At 39.2% G+C, this 15,757-nt stretch overlaps 1 protein-coding gene across 4 annotated transcripts in view; it reads left to right on the top strand.

The window, feature by feature from the left end:
• The window catches only part of cntnap2a (contactin associated protein 2a), a gene marked incomplete at its 5' end in the record, with an annotated part of 289,852 nt that overhangs the window by 82,134 nt on the left and 191,961 nt on the right, over positions 1–15,757 (top strand).

The raw sequence follows: 15,757 nt of genomic DNA, 5'->3' as shown, positions 1-15,757 counted from the left end.
TTAAAAAAGTATTAATTTCCTTTGATTATTTTTTGTCACATATTCCCAAATTGTTTAGTTATAATTTTGTGTGATAGCCATTATTGTGATCTGGAAGAGGATTCATGGCTCTCAAATGTTTTTTATAAATACAAATCTAAAACTTTTGACCTGGATTTATGCTGAGTTTCCGCTGATTCATTTGTTTGCAGAACCTCCGTTTTGCTTCTCTTGTTGCTGCCGGCTTTTGGGTTATGCCTTTATCAGTTTTGTGTATCTAATGACTGAATTACCCCCTCTCATTCAGCTCCATTCAACTTCCCATCATGACCACCCGGGGGGGGGCGACGTGTTCAATGGTGTTTGCAGTGTCAGTTTTCATCCGCATGGCATTTTGTAGAAGTAAAAAGTGAGATTTCGGTTTGATCTGCTTTAAATTTCTCTACAGTTGTCCTCTCTGCTGTGTTCCTTTGCCATCATGAGGCTCTTTGTTCACTGGTGCTCCTTCCACTTTATCACTATGCGCTATTTTGTGCTGCTCAATCATATAAAATCATCCCAAATTGCAATGAAAGCTTGTGGTTGCATTGTGACAAAATGTGGAACGCTTTTAGTGGGTGTGAATAAATTTGCAAGGTACTGTATTTCTTGTAAATCTTATAAGTCAAATCTATACTTAGGACATTTTATTAAAAAGACAGCTCTGCCACAAATGCTTCTTGGATGTAGTCTTTACATTTTTGGCTTTGCTGAGGTTCTGCTGCTTGTGGATGTATTCTCCACTGGAAACAACTCAGAAACTACAACACCACCACAAATCTACCCAGAGATAGCCTGGCCAGTGTCTTTAATCCGTCTGAATTAGAAGTATGCCGGGTTAATGACGCCAGACACCGTTATCTGTCTGCTAAACGATGTGTGTGCAAGGGAGCTCTGTATGAAATTACAGTAACTGAGAGAGATAGCGTGGCTCTGATTGCTCCACCGTGCCTCGGTCTCTTCTCCCTGGCACAGTGCAATCTCCTCAATCAAGAAAATCCTTTTCCTCGGACTAGTCAATAAGAGTCAGGGCACTTTACACACACACACACACACACACACACACACACACATGCATCAAGGTTCTTTTACAACGCTGTCTGCTTTAATTCATTCTTCACTAAAGGTGAATTCCTCAACTCCATGCTGACTATTCTTTTGTTGTTTTTTATTTTGTTAAATTCACAGCTTTCTGTAGATATAGCTTCTTCCTTTCCTTTCCTTTTTTATTTTATTTTTGTTTTCTTTGGTCAAGGGTTGCTGCTTAGGCTTTTACTTAAACCCCTAAAAGTTCTTCATTTTAATGATTCAATCTTTTTTTTCTTAATTCTATATCCATCTACTCTGGTCTTTCCTCTCCTTTTTTTCTTATCATCCCCGGTCTCTATTGTGATTGAATTGGTGATTGATTGATTTTAGTAAGCAGAGCTGTTAATCAATAGAGACTGAGAGTAGGAGATATCTCTGATGCCTTTACTCCTTGAAGAGGGCATTGAAGAAAGATGGGTAAAAGAAGAGTGAGGCTGTGCCGACAAATGTATAAATAGCAAAAAAAAAGGCCACATGCAAAAGAGCTAAAGAGATTTAAATATTTCTATAGAAAACCAATATTACCAAGTTAGAGCAAAGAAGAGAGGACAAACCGAATGAGGACTACTATCTGCATGATTTATGTATGCATTGTAAATGTGTGTGTATGTCTTAACTTGACTGCACTGAAAACAACAAGACTGACGGTGTTTTTTAAAATATATGTGTAAAATATTTCACAAGACGTCTATTCGCTCACATGGTGTATCTGTACAATTTGGAGAAAAACAACTATTTGTTTGTGGGCTTTTCCCCATGGGCAGAAGTAATATGAGAGCTGAAATAGCAGCAGCTGGGACTGGGACCGAGGCTTTACTTGTTAATTTTACATGACATAATGAATGCTGAGGAGCTGGGAGCCTGGTGCTAAACACAAGTTTGAAGGCTGCGGGGGGATACAAAACTGTTGACTATTACTACAAAGCAATTCTTAGGACACCAATTTTCCGATTTGGAAGGAGGTTTTCCAAGGACACTTCTGGAAATGCTCAATGCAAAGTACAAAAGAAGATGCACCGGTTTTCAAACCTATTCATTCAAGGCAGGACTTTTTGTTTTTCTAATCTGAATTGACAGTGGATTTTTACAGTACGTGTATCCTTTAAACACAACATATCTAGCAATGCATTTTCAATGGTCAAAATGTTTTAACTGTGAATCAAACTAGGGGAAAAAACCTAAACTGAACTACTGCAGCGTTACCCTGTGCCCTCTTTATTAAGTTCAACAGTTTTGATAGGCTTTCTTTTCTTGGCTAATGTTGGTGTTCTCAGCACTTCACAGCATTTATCCCAACCCACAATCTCAGATAATATCCTGCTTTGTAATTGGAGGGGCGGTAGAAGAGGGGGTTCAGTCAGGGAGCCACTTAGGCAAGAACCGCCACTACACAAGACAAGAATACCCTAAAGTGAACAAAAAAAGAGCAAACCTCACCACTTGCTGTTCTGTCCTGCTAGAAACCGTTTTTTTATTTGTCCTGCTGGATAAAGTATTTCTAAACACTCAACAACAATGCATGCGCTGTCACTAAAAGATCAATGATGCAACGGTCAAGGTGTGTGCACACAGATCGGTTTAGTCTTTGTGGTTCATGTTAGTTTCAAGGAAACAGAAGAATCAAAGATTTCTCATCACTGGAAGCGGATAAAGTAGCGTGTAAAACAGCTTCCCTAGATTGTGCAAATCTGGAAGCAGCTTTTTATGGTCTTATGTCTAATTGCATGGGTGGTAGTGTAATACCAGGAGTCAGAATTGCATCTTGTAACTACCCCAGCCGTGTGCATGGACTTTAAAGTCTACACTGTCCTCAAAAATGCCAGCATGCAACAGAGTAGGCAATGTAGCCTGATTCAGCTGAAGACAAGGCAGACACTGGAACAATAGGTGCAGTAGCAGCTAGAGTCTGGATCTCGTTTGCTGAATTGGAGCCCGGGACATTCATAGAATCACTAAAATCCATCCATCCATTGTCTTCGGCTTATCTGAGACCGGGCTGCGGGGGCAAAACCCTCCCCCCAGCGATATCCTCCAGCTCATTCTGGGGGATCCCAAGGCGTTCCATTCTGCCATCACCCATGGACAAGACACCAAGAAACCTTTGACTTAGAGGAGCTCGCTCTCATCCTGGGCCGCTTTACACTCAGCAGCGAAATGCTCAAGTCCACACTGGAGGTCATGTTTCAGGATAACTTCCTGACCCACATGCTAAATCATTCACAGGAGGCAGAATGTAAAAACACAAATGGATTTATTGACAAACAACCAAGAAATGTTCACCCCGAGACGGGTCCCTGAGTCTGAGGTTCTGTGGCATCTGGAAGGGGTTTCAAGAGTTGTTTGCGGTTTCAAGAGTTGACGGTGGTTAATGGGATCCTGGTGGTTGGTTGTGGATGGAGCGAGCACGACGAGTTCTCAGAGAACAATCTCGTGGAGAGGGTTGCAAGAAGAATGCGGTTGAAAGCCAGAAGTAAATTATAACCCAGGAGGAACAGAGAGTACTGTATTTTTTCAGATTATAAGTAGCATCAGTCAAGAAATGCATCATAAAGAAAAAAAAACATAAACAAGTTGCACTGGACAGTAAGTCGAAGTTATTTAAAAACTTATTTTAACAAAATCGAAGATTACAAACTGACATTTAAGCTGGTAAGACAATTTATTCAATTACCTTCCACAACAGGCTAATAACATGGAACATACCTGAGAGGTTATATGGGGTAAATTAGCATAATGAGCCAGCAAGTCCAACCAGCAACTTACTGGCAAGGTTCTCACCAGCACAGTGAAAGTTGCCAAAATTATGCTACATGCTACTGCTAGGGCCCGTCATGCCTGCCAGCATGGTTCCTCTATTCTGAAGAGGTCTAACACAATTACAAACTCACAAAAACATACACAGACCCCCCCCCCCCCCCACACACACACACACACACACACACACACAAACACACCTGGATCATGACACACTCAGTAAAACTACACAGGCTAGAGTGGCAGCAGACAATGAACCTATGCTGGATGTCTTAACTTTTTATCTTTGGCTGGTCTCCTGAAAACATTGACTAATGTTTCTGTGTTTTATTCTTTGGGAAAGCTAAATTGTGAGTGACATTGTAAACTGACAGTTTTAGTCATTTTGAGGAAGTGTGTGTAAAATCGACCAAAAAAATCACAGGGTCAAAAAAGTGGGTGAGACACAGACTCTGTTGCTGCCATGATCTGTTGTCCACTATTTTTTAAATTATAGTTAATATAATCTTTCAGTGTGGGATTTTTGTAGTTTTTATTATTGTTTTACAAACCTTAATCAGTGTTTCTCCACAGCTTTGATCTTGATCATAGCACAGCTCCTTGATTTACTAAGTTGTACTTACTTACTAGGTAGTATTTTGGTAAACTGTTGTTAAAGGCCTTTTAAAGTGTGTAAATGCTGATATTGTGCCTGCTAAATTACACTGAAGTCTTTGTTTGAACCATGTTACTAAGACAATTTCTTTCATACTATCTTATCAATATTGATCCCTATTTAATAAAAAAAAAAACTAAAATAGATCCATTTTAATTTTCAGGTTTTACATTGCAGAATTGAAAAGATAAAAAAGAGACAGAAGATAAACATTTTAAAGACACCGTTTGTGGACTGGTCCAGAATGTTCAATGTTAAAAACTATTACTTTAGTGTACTTCTATTTAAAGAGTGTACTGTATGTACTGAGCAATGATCACATTTCAATTCCCAGATATTTCAAACCATCAAACAATGAATTACATCCCCATTCACTCGTCTGTTTGGGTTAATGTGGGCATTCTTTTTTTTTTTCTTTTCTTTTAACTTGTCTGAACAGAATGTGTGGGCGTTTAACCAAATGCCATGAAACTCCACGGCACACGGATGAACATGCATTAAAACCTCAGAGACAATATCTGGAACATTTATTTCAAACGCTCCAACCCATCAGAGGCTGATTTCCATCCCCAGAAAAGAGGAAACAGAATAATATATTGGCTGTACAAAAGATAGTTTAGCCCTTTAGCTTGCCCTCAATTATTCTTTCCGATCACTCAACTTGATGAGTCAAACAGGCCAGGCAAATTAAGTTGTCCTAAACCTCTCGAACAGTCTTTCATCAGCACTTCCTGTAAGTAAGACATTACATTTTAGTGAGCCACAATTAGCAGAGACCCCTTTGTGTCATGAGGAGACCATGTTCTTTTCTATACATGACAAGACCTGAGATAATTGCTCGCAGTAATTTATGTAGGTTCAGTCATCCATGCAGCCATCTGCTTTAAATCACAAGGCTGTGTTTTCAGTGGAACCTCTCATGATGAGAGAACACTGACAAAACCAGCAGGAGCAAGTGAAGTCAGTTTTTGTGTCATTTCAAAAGTGTCTGCACTTATTGTCCAGGCACAGCGCTAAATTGCAGCCTGATTGGTGCTGGCACAAAACTCTTTGCACCTGGTCCCCTTATATTTATGTCTATGTGAGGTTTCCTATTGCAAAAGTGGATTTCGGAGTTAGTTTAATATATTCTGCGACAAAGCCTTTTGAAGAACAAAAACTTCATTTTTTTATTGCAGCCTGTTTGTTTTATTTTAATGGAGGGACCATGTCTGTTTTCACCTTCACTGCCCCGAGTTCAAAGGACTTATAGGGAAAAAAATAACCTAAATGATTAGGTTTAAATGAACTCCAGCCATTTTTATTGGAACGCCTTCTGAAAATCAACAAGGACTTTTTACTAAACTTTGGAAATTCAGAGACTCAGCTCTAAAGACTGGTTATGTCATTTCTCACATAATTGCCAAGAAAATAAACCGTTTTCTGAAGGACTGTTTATTAGGGTACGTTTGGTCGATTTTGCAGCGGTGATATACCCAGAGAAAAAGGCAGTTTTAGAAAACCTCTCCAGACTCACTCTAATGAGGATGGTTGAGGACATCGCGGGATATCTGGAGCTCCAGCTGAAGAAGAAAGCAGTCAATTTTAATTATTTTCCCATGGATTTGAATGAGATCTGTGATGCAACATGGTCCGTCTACACGTTTTCGTACGTGGGATTACTAAAGACTTTAAAATCCTGGAGGAACTTTCAGCTATGCAGTCCATGAAAGTGACAATAACTGGAAGAGATCTCTTCAAGGAGGTAAACGCATGTGTTCAGCGGTTGGGACCGAAATGGGACCGGCTTGCTGGTGTGACATCGAATGGTTGTCCAAATCTGATGGGGAAAATTGCTGGACTTCTAAAGAGAATGCTGGATAATGTGACAGAAATTGACGCTTTTCACACTCTATCACACATCAAGGAATGTTCTGTAGGTTAGTGTTAAAGATGAACCATGTGGTTGACTAAAATAAATAAGTAAATACCCGACTGTACCAAGTGTTCTCAAAAAGTGCTTAAAAAACAATCACGTTCAGAAACAACGTGCTGAGCATAACTGCAAAACTATAAACATACATCAAAAGAGCAAGAACATACAGGTAAGACATAGGAACAATAAAAGATTAAACACGATAAAAAACAATTAAAACAAACAAGGTCCAGCTGGTGTTAAAAACCAAAGGAAAAAAAATGGGTTTTAAGACCAGTTTTAAAACTAGGCAGTGAAGGAGCCCCTCTAATGTCCAGGGAGAGGTTACTTCAGTAGTACTGCTCCAGCTGACCTGAGGGGCTGGGAAGGTAAGGAGGGATGAAGATTATTTAAGCACTTAAAAAAAAAAAAAAAATTAAAACTATCTCTCAAATGTACAGGCAGCGAGTGGAGTAAAGCCAGAACTATGACTATGCTCTGTTTTTGGAGTACCGGTAAAGGACGTGCAGCTGTGTTTTGAATCTCTGACAGCTTGGTGCTCTCTTTGAGGGAAATGAAACCGAACTCTAGGACACGAGCTACCACACAGGTATCAGGTGGCTAAGCCTGGAAAAAAGTGCTGAAATGTTTTCGTTTTTTTTTATAGAGAAATAGAGGTCTCTGTGACAAAAGGAAATGACATCCCACAGCTTTCAGATGCAGACTGGATACCAGACCTTGGCTCACATATTATGTGATGCCACTAATGAATGAACTGAATGTCAAACTGCAATCCAAGGGCCTTTTATTGCATGAAATGTACAGCTTGGTGAAGGCTTTCATGAGAAAATTGGAGCTTCTCTAAAGCCAAATGAAGGAGAAAAATAAATCTTAAAAACTTGCCAACACTGAAGGAAGGCGCTGCATCAGCTGATCACCTCTGCAGGTACTCACCCGTGCTGGCAGCACTGCATGGTGGATTTTAAAGGAGATTTCAGGGCTCTAAAACAATCGAGAGTAAAATACAAAAAAATTCTTCTCCCTTCACCACCAATGTTGATGATGCACCCAGTGATGTTCAGATGGAACTAATTGACCTGCAGTCTGACACACTTCTGGCAGAGCACTTTAGCTTCGGATCGCTGCTTGATTTCCAAATTTTTCTTCAGAGGAGAGGTTTCCACACATGAGGAGACATACTCCGAAGATGCTATTCCTTTTTGGATCCATTTATGTATTTGAACAGATAGACATTCGGACAGATTTCACTGCATTTATTCAAGGTCAAGACAGACCATATTTCCCTCACAGAACAAGCAAAAGGAAAGAACCCTACTGCAAAACACCTTTTAATGACTGGTTTGTGAAGATTAACAGCTTATAAATAGAATAAATATCTGATGTAATGATTGTTGTTGTTGTTACTGTTCATTACTCCTATAGGGGTATTGTTCTGTTTGGCCTACACCACATTTTCATCTATTTCTATAAATATTTGCTGATTATTCTTATTCTTCTGATTATCAGTGGCAGCTAATCAAAATAGATAATGTACTACTTTTTGCGGTGCTAGAAATTTCATATCAAACAGACTTAAGTTCAAATTGTTGTTGGTTTGGCCGTCCGGCATAGCTAAGGTTTCACCTGTGGCCCCTCCTAAAAATGTATTGCCCATCTCTGGTCTACAGGGTAGCAACCAATGGCAACAAAGTAACATAAAAGAAGTGGGATGTTGGTGATCGGTGTGCTGCTTCTGACATGCTGCTTCAACAATTGTTGAAATGATTGGTTTTCATCAATGTTTTAAGCCCAGGGTGAATTTGGCATAGAACCTGCAGTCCAACAGCAGATGGCATTTGTAATTTGTGGATGTTGCAGAATTAGCTGAGTTCCTATTCCTTGTGATTCTGGGAATTTTGCGTGGTTCGTTATTTTTGTTCGGTTTGGTGCTCATTGTTGGCTCATCACATGGCCTCATAAAAACATTTGGTTAGAGTAGTTTGGCCCCATCCGCATCACGTTAAGACAGCCCTTACTTTCCAGAACCACCTTTAATATGTGTGAGATGCTGGATTGTGGCAGCAAGTATGAGAAAACCTCTTTTTAGTCTCAAGAAATCCATTCTTAGCCTTTGCCAAATAGGTATTACTTATCTGCTTGTGAGTTTCCCTGCAACAATAGTAAAGTTAGATTATGAACCCTATAAACCTTATGAACTGTAACTCGTGCTTTGTCCTCCCATCATCCACCTCATCCTCTACCTTCTTATAGTCCCTTCTGATTAATAAATAAGATTTTAGGTCTTTTCTTAGATTGAATGGCAAAAATATTTTACATTTAAATGACAGCTTCTTTAATGCACTGACCACAGAGACTATTCAAAACTGACAGGGTGTTGCGCTTAAAAGGTTTATTAGAAAATAAAACAAATAAACAGAAACTTGATGCTTGCTGGTTAATGTCCAGAGTGAAGCAGGAGACAGGCAGTGCTGACAGCAGGCTGCTCACGGCAGGGGGTGATGGCTGAATGGACTGGGGGCAGAAGACCGCGAGATGGGCTAAGGTCATACACAGAGCAGGCAGGCAGAGGATGGCGGACAGGTCCAATGGTCAGGGCGAGAATTATGGTCAAAAACAGTCCAGTTAGTGCCCAGAAATCAGAGAGCCAATGAGGTCTTCAACCGAGGGCAAGGCAAAGCAGAGAAATCCAAAAAACAAGCACATGGTCGGGAATCAGGTGATGCAAACTTTGAACACTGGACGGCTACTTACGCACAAAGGCTTTCAACAATCTGGCAGAGACTGGCATGTAGATATAGGCATGATCACAGCTGGGAGGAATGAAGGTGATTGGAAAAGAGACAGGTGTATCTGCTCACTGTAATCAGTGGAGCGGAGCAGAGAGTGGCCAAAAGCAGCCAGCCGGTCCAAACAACAACAGATGACAAGAAAGACAGGGTAACAGAGTTTTATAAGCTGCGTAACAGTTTATAAAACTCTCAACTTCTTTTGGACTTCCTACCACCAGCTAATGTGCAATTAGGCGTTGTTTCTCTATGCAATCTCAATATGGAAGTGGTATAGGCACTGTGTTGCATGGTATGTATTGGCATGGAGAGATTGGTTGTTCATTTTTGCTGTCTGGGAAAATCACTTTAGCTGGAGCCAGAGCCCTTGTAGAACATGACGCACAATAACAACCACACTGCAGAGAGCATTTGTATTTGGAGTGCTGGCAGCCTGTAGTGGGCATAATGAGGTTGTAGTCTTGGTATGAGGCTAGTGTGGCCAGTCTTGTTCCATATTCTCTGATGACTAAACCAGAAAGTACATAGATAACGTATCACTGGTGCTCACAGTCTCGATGCAGCACCCAGGACGAGATATGTGGCCACCACAATAATAAAACACCATCATATCACTGGGGAAGTGGAGAAAATATCACACTCCAATTACCCGTAATGGGAATTTTTGAAGCGTCCTCCAAGACTCCTCAAAGACTTTCCATGTTCTGGCAGATTTTAACTGTGCTTGTGCTATCTTATTACACCAGGCAAGGAGGGGCAAAAGTAAAATATAAGTTACTTGATCAACATCTGACTTTCCTTTATTTGATGTTGCTGTGTTTATTTTTGTGTCTTCGTTTGTATTTGGTTACCTTAGTCTAAGCACCCAGTTTTGGTGCTTAGACTGAACACATACAATGAAATCAAGCCTTATCTAGAAATCAGATCAAATGGGACATGCCTTATTTTTATGTGTAATCACAGTATAGAATGCAGGAAAGCTAATATGAAAGCTCAGTCCAGTGTTAGCAATGACAATTAGACTACTTCTATCGTTCCATATTCTTCATTGGTATTTTCCCCCATTACATGCTTATCACGCATGGTTATCTGATAAATGAAAACCAGATAATCCATGTCCGCCTGTAACTGACACAGATGCTGGGAGATACATCTTCTACAGCTTAGAAAAGGTCTGAGACAGTGTGTTTTACTTGACCTTTAGACTTTGATGTAATGCATTTAGTAAGCTTCAGTGCACCTGGGTGATAAGTAATTTTATCCTGGGAAAACATTCATATGAATGCATGGCACGTTATTTGAAAGGACAGCCCTGTATGAAATAATTCAGAAGCTACATTTAACCAGAGAGACTGAGGGAATGTAGTTACACTGCTGAAATAGGTTTTGTATACATAGAAATGGGTGCCTGATTGTGTTTTAAAATAGGAAAAAATAGGACATTTGGTCAAATCAAGGCCCATCTACCTCCATCACACCTCTTTAGATTGAAAAAACAGGGGAACTGAAACGTAAGTTTACAACCCCACTTAAGAATAGGGAGCAGCCGTGCTTCATTGTTAAGTGCCTATTAAAATATCTATATCCCTTTTATTTATTTCCTTCCTTTCCTATTTAAATACATACCTATAGGCCGTGGGCCAGAATCTGTACGGTGACTTTTCGTATGAACTGTCAGGGGGCAACTTTCTTGCACCGGGATAAGTTGCTACACATAGCAGTGATCTCAAAACACCAATGTTCCCACGTTTTCACTTGCACATTAAGAAGTTATAGCCGATAAAAAATCTAAACTGTGGCGCTCCAGTCCAATAAGTCACGTGATTCGATTTTTGCTGCTCAGCCAATCCGATCGCTGTATTGTCAGCTGAGCGAGTTTACCACGTCATCATGGCTGCGCCCGTAAGATGGTTGTTTCTGTTGTGTCTGTTTCCAGACGAAGAAAGCCCAATAATAGCATTTTGTGGCGCCACCTGGCAGAGATCTTGATGGCAAGAAAAAAATAAATAGCCCAGACCATCCATCCATTCATCCATCCATCCATCCATTCATCCATCCATCCATCCATTCATTTTCTAACACGCTTATCCCTGCGTTCGCGAGGTGCCGGTCCCTATCTCCAGCTGTCAATGGGCGAGAGGCGTTGTATAAACTGGACAGGTCACCAGTCCATCGCAGGGCAGAAATAGTCCAGACTTTTGCCCAATTTACTGTGATATCACCAAGACCTGCTGCGCTAGGATAGCACAGGTGTCGTTGTGCCAAACGACTTATCCCCGCCAGAATTTGTATTCCCTGCGCCAAGAGCGCATTCAGCTGGAAGAATGAATCTAGTCAACTCCGCCTCATTTCCAACCTATTAGGCGTGGAAATGAGGATGTTTTACTTTTCTTAACGAAATATAGCAATGGTGTCGTTACATTATCGTTCATCCATCCATCCAGTATAATACGTTATGAGAAAGAAAACGGTCATTTCCAGATGTGTCACGAAAATATTAGCTTTATGTTATTAGATTGTCGAATGTCTGTCTGCTGAAACCAAAATCCACCTTCCTAAGTCCATCACAGCTGTCTGCTGGTTCTCTTTTTTTCTTTTTTGGTAGCTAAACCCGCATGAATAGATTATATAAAGCGGATTTCACGTGTGATCAAATGAACACTGAATAAAGGCACAGCCAAAATTATCAGATTTAATAAGATTTTAATTCAACCAAGAACCTTATCGAGATATTAACCGTATTAAGAAAACGAGATATGTCTCTTTTAAAAATAGAACAACGTATTAGGAGTTTAAAAAAAATAAATTTCATTTTACTAGAATGTGATGTTTAAAATATTTAGACTTCACAAAGCTGGAGGTTAAAACTTTTATTGATTTCAAAAATACAATACAAAATTCTACAAATTCCGAAGGGGATAACTCGTTTGGCACAACGAGTTTATACAACGCGTCTCACCCATTGACAGCTGGAGCTCGGCACCAGCACCTCGCAAACCCAGCGGGGATAAGCCTGTTAGAAAATGGATGGATGGATGGATGGATGGACAGATGGTCTGGGCTATTTATTTTTTTCTTGCCATCAAGATCTCTGCCAGCTGGCGCCAGAAAATGCTATTATTGGGCTTTCTTCATCTGGAAACAAATGCATACAAACATCTTACGAGCGCAGCCATGATGAACTGATGAACGCGCACAGCTGACAATACAGCGATCTGATTGGCTGAGCAGCAAAAATCGAATCACGTGACCTCTTGGACCGGAGCGCCACAGTTTAGATTTTTTATCGGCTATAACTTATTAATGTGCAAGCGAAAACGTGGGAACATTGGTGTTTTGAGATCACTGCTATGTGTAGCAACTTATCCTGGTGGAAGAAAGTTGCCCCCTGACAGTTCATACGAAACTTCTTAAGGAAGCGTCCTACAGATTCTGGCCCACGGCCTACTATTTATCTACCAAGGATCACCAGATTGTTTATTTGTCTTGCATAGGTTTCCGTTCTTCATACTTTGTTAGACCTGTTTTTTTCAAACAAGTTTTGAGAACCAAAAGCCTATTTTACAGAGAGCAGTTGCTCACTCCTGAAGCTGTGCTTAGAGAAATGTTTTAAGTGACTGTCACAAGACAACCACAAATTGAATTTCTGAAGAGGCAGACTAGACAGACCCTCTAACCAACACATTTTTTTTCTCATACAAAAGGCCACAAAGCCATACTCTTTCCCCTGCTTAAACAGGAGAGCAATATGGATACACTAAATAGAGAGAGGTCAGTTATGAGACGCTGCACTCTAAAGCCTTTTAGCAAATGATAGCATCCATCATTTGCTAGAAGGCAAAAAATACATCTATAATATATATATATATATATATATATATATATATATATATATATATATATATATATATATATATATATATATATAATTCTCTATATTTGCTACCTCATTTTCTTGACTATGTCTTTTAATTAATAAGATTTTTTAAAACATTGTTACTTCTCTTCTTTGCTTAATGCTTAGTTTTTGTCATTTGGCAATACAGATTAGCAGATGTGGCACGGTAGCACTTGTTGTTGGGGACTTTTCCTTTGCTGCAAGAACGTATTTTGAATATCGTGACATCTGGGATTGGTCTACTTTAAGATGTTTTAATGAACGAGTACTTTTTTGCCTCCAAAATCTTAAATTATGTATATTTTTTTAAAATCTTGGAATAATTTCTGACCTTTCGAAATATCATCCCAGCTAACTAATTTGGAAATTGGGTATTTTCGTCTCTAAAGATCTTCATTAACAAATTAGAAGCAAAAGTCTTCAATGCCTGAATCAGATTGTGACTTATCCAGTAATCCCACATGTGGCAACCGCCTCCCCATCATTTTGGGATGAATTAGACATGATGAGACGCCGACATAATTATCAGAGGCAATCTTCAAATGTTTGTTAAATTCGTATGCCAGATGTCAAAATGTCACAATATTTCTGGTCTAGAGAAAATGTATTTCCAGGGTTCCTATACTACCACTAATCACTAACTGTGTAATGTTTTCTGCATTTAATCATATATAATCCAATTAAAATCTTTCCAAACATTGTGGGTTGGACATTTAAATAGCTGTTTAAAACACTGCCTAGTTGGAGCCGCTGTATTGTTTCATGATTTGTGAGGAATAAAAAAGCAAATAATAAAATGTGTCCATCATGTCAAGGAGACTTTTGGAATAAAATATAAAAAATTAAATCTATGAAAGTCAGAAATTTTGAAATTAATAATTTCTAGCAGCCCCGTAGTTTACTAATCATGCAGTCAGCATGACTTCCTCTTGCTAAGCTGACATTGACGAAGCCAGCAACCACTTTCAACTCAACTGTATGGCAGTATTCTGTTTATCCTGTAAGAAAAGTATGAGCAAATACGGTTTTCGTTTTTGTTAAGAAATGATTGCACACCAAAGATGTCTAATGATTATGTAGTTGACATATTTACAACTTGATATTTTTTGTTCAAAATTTAGAATACTTCTCAAACTAAAATATCGCTCAAACAGGAACTGTCAAACCTGAATTTTTCTAAATGCATTTTATGATTTTTTTTTTTTTTTTATCTATTTTGTTTTTGGTGGAAACACAAAAATGGAGGCATGTTTGGCGTGCAATATCTGGCTTCCAATTTTTAAGTTAAGCTTAAGGGCTATTTCACTATTTTTACATTTGATCCTCTGTGGGTCCAAACGTAAAATAAGACAAAAATGTGTTGCATCTCATTCTCACATCTCACCATCATGTAAAACTTCTTTTTATGGGTGTATTGTGTTGTTATATGCTTAATATGTACTTTTCCTTCATTTATTTCCACAATGAATTGTCACAAATTGTGTATGACTACACTTAAGCAGTAATGTTTGTCATGAATGCCTGTGTTAATTCGTTTTCAGATTATTTTTACACATCACTAAAAAACTGTGAAATCAAAGAATTTGGTCACCAATTACAATTCATCCTAATGTATATTTTACTTTGTAGCAGGCGCTTTATTTCATTTTTGGGATTAGTGTTTTTGTCTATTCCAGGTGTGATTTTCTTCGGTAAATTTATTGAATTGTTCTCATCGGAGCCTTCTGGCAGATTCCCAGTTTGCGTCCTCTGAACTAATGGCTCTGAATGTGTTTCTGCCTTAGCGGTGGCCTGGAAAATAAGAGCTGTTGTTCTTCCAGCGTGTGTCGTAAAAGAAGCTCTCTGGGCACAACGGGAAGACTGTAAAAAAGTGCCAGGAGGAATGCAGGGGATTATTGCTGTTGTTCCAGATAGCGAATGGAGTTCTGGTCTGTGTGTGCCACAAATTAAAACTAGAAACCGTCACTGACTGAAAAATAAACTCATTAGAAATTAGGGAGAAATTTAAGCGAATTGTATCTAACAGTTAGGGGGTGTTCGCATGACCACATGATGTATGGATTCTCCTAAAGTAGGATCATTTTATTGATAGAGGTCTTTCAGCACTGACAAATGGTGGAGGCAGTCATATATTTTTTTTGGATCAGTTCCTTGCAGGGGTTTGAAACTTTTAGATGTGTCCCTGGTCCAAACCCCCTGATTCAAACTACTGAATTGCTTCGCTACATAATCTGCAGTAGCCTGGAAATATATAAAAATATATAATGATTTGGGTCTGTTAAAGCAGAGACACATTGAAAAGTTACAAGACTGGAGTTTGAGACACCTGGTTTAGTGCATCTAATTGAAGAATTTTGTCATGATTAATGAAAGTATGAAATCCAGATTATAAATCCAAACGGTGAAACATCAGGGGGGAAAAAAGTGAAACGCCTTCTAGAGTGGAAATGTTTGCTTTTGACACACATCACAGATCAAGCAGTATGTTTATTAGCTCTAACCCACAGATGTGTTTTTTTTTTTGTTTTTTTTCCACTCGAGAGCTAGGGTGAATATGTGTTTATACTGGCAGTGAACTATTCCAAATTGGTTTGAAATCTTTGCAAACAGTAGAAACATTCATGTGGGGACATAGATGGAGC

This window comes from Fundulus heteroclitus, chromosome 21 (genome assembly GCF_011125445.2).
Source record: "Fundulus heteroclitus isolate FHET01 chromosome 21, MU-UCD_Fhet_4.1, whole genome shotgun sequence".
NCBI lineage: Eukaryota > Metazoa > Chordata > Actinopteri > Cyprinodontiformes > Fundulidae > Fundulus > Fundulus heteroclitus.
The sequence above is the reverse complement of the archived record's forward strand: the minus strand, read 5'-3'. Positions and strand labels throughout refer to the sequence as shown.